Source organism: Gavialis gangeticus, unplaced genomic scaffold (genome assembly GCF_001723915.1).
Source record: "Gavialis gangeticus isolate Ggan-Ray unplaced genomic scaffold, GavGan_comp1, whole genome shotgun sequence".
Taxonomy (NCBI): Eukaryota; Metazoa; Chordata; order Crocodylia; family Gavialidae; genus Gavialis; species Gavialis gangeticus.
The window spans coordinates 12,562,996-12,564,202 of record NW_017728996.1 but is presented as its reverse complement, the minus strand read 5'-3'; the positions used below and the strand labels follow the sequence as shown (position 1 = coordinate 12,564,202).

At 38.5% G+C, this 1,207-nt stretch overlaps 1 long non-coding RNA gene across 2 annotated transcripts in view; it reads left to right on the top strand.

The window, feature by feature from the left end:
* LOC109288484 overlaps window positions 1-1,207 on the top strand; it is a 94,642-nt gene that overhangs the window by 80,094 nt on the left and 13,341 nt on the right. Inside the window, exon 3 of one of the 2 annotated variants that reach the window (XR_002095160.1) lies at window positions 237-471. The exons of the other annotated variant lie outside the window; for it this stretch is intronic. This is a non-coding gene — a long non-coding RNA (uncharacterized LOC109288484). Of the gene's footprint in view, window positions 1-236; window positions 472-1,207 lie in introns of those variants that run through there. 2 annotated transcript variants of the gene reach the window in all.

Here is a 1,207-nt window from a genome sequence, read left to right as displayed (position 1 = left end):
CATTCCCCCCCCCCCCCCCCCCCCCCCACACACACACACATTTGGAGAGGACACTCTAAGTTTGCCATGATGTTAAATTATTTCTGTTAGCTTGGTACAGCAGCACTGTACCTTGCATCCTCAATGAAAATTGACGCTCTCTTGTTCCACGTTTCTTTATGCCGTGACCTTGGGTGTCAAGGGAAAATATTGCTTTGCATCTTTGTGTTGCTTGAGTCCTGCTTCTCTCTTTATAGGTTATTACTTGGCATACTTCAGAGCCTCAGGCAATACAGTGAGATCTGTACCATACAACTGGCTACACCAGGAATACTTCAGACCACTCAGAGAGAAGCATCTCAGAAGTGAACTTCCCTAATATTTTGTACAAATTGCATCATTGTTAAAGATAAATTGGTGTTTTGCAGCAAAATTTTACTATCTGAGGGTTTTTTTTCCTGAAGATCAATAAAGATGAGAGAATCCTGATTAGTCAGATGCTGATGTTTCTGTTCAACAATTACACAGTCTTTGCTCTTCCCCCTGCACTTCATTTAGAGTGTATCTGAAGCAGAGACAAGATAGAAACTGAGTAAAGACTTTATGTTTTGTTCTTTAGGGTTGTTCATTTTTATTAATTCATCTTTTTTGCTACTTCATGAGAATTATTGGGAGATGTAGATATGCCTCAGATGCCTCCCTCAGGTTACGCAAGGGTAGATTGCCTGATGGGCAGGTGGAAAGGGAAAGAAGCAGACTTCTATACAAGTGGATAAAGTGATTGATGCAACTTGCCTACTAAAACAGTTTGCTTCTGCCTATTTGTAATGAATAAAATGGATGCACATACCTTTAAAAACATTCAGTCAGGACCTGAACTCTATTGTAATTATTGCATCCTTACTAATTACTACCAGGGTAACTGAGATAAGAATCCAGCCTCTTAGAAATATAGTAGAAGGGGAGAAGGGGACCGGTGTCAGTGTTTCCTAGAAATCACAGGAAATCTAGGACAGTTAAACTAGACATGGGCAGATGAATTTATTTGGCCTCAATAAACTGGCAACGTTAGGAAATGTTGTCTGTAGATGAACCTGGACAGAAAAGAAAATAAACAGAGGTATATAGGTATATAGGGAGGTAGGGACCAGGGTTAACTAAGATATTTCAAACCTCTGTTTCTTTTATATATATATATATATATATATATATATATATATATACATAC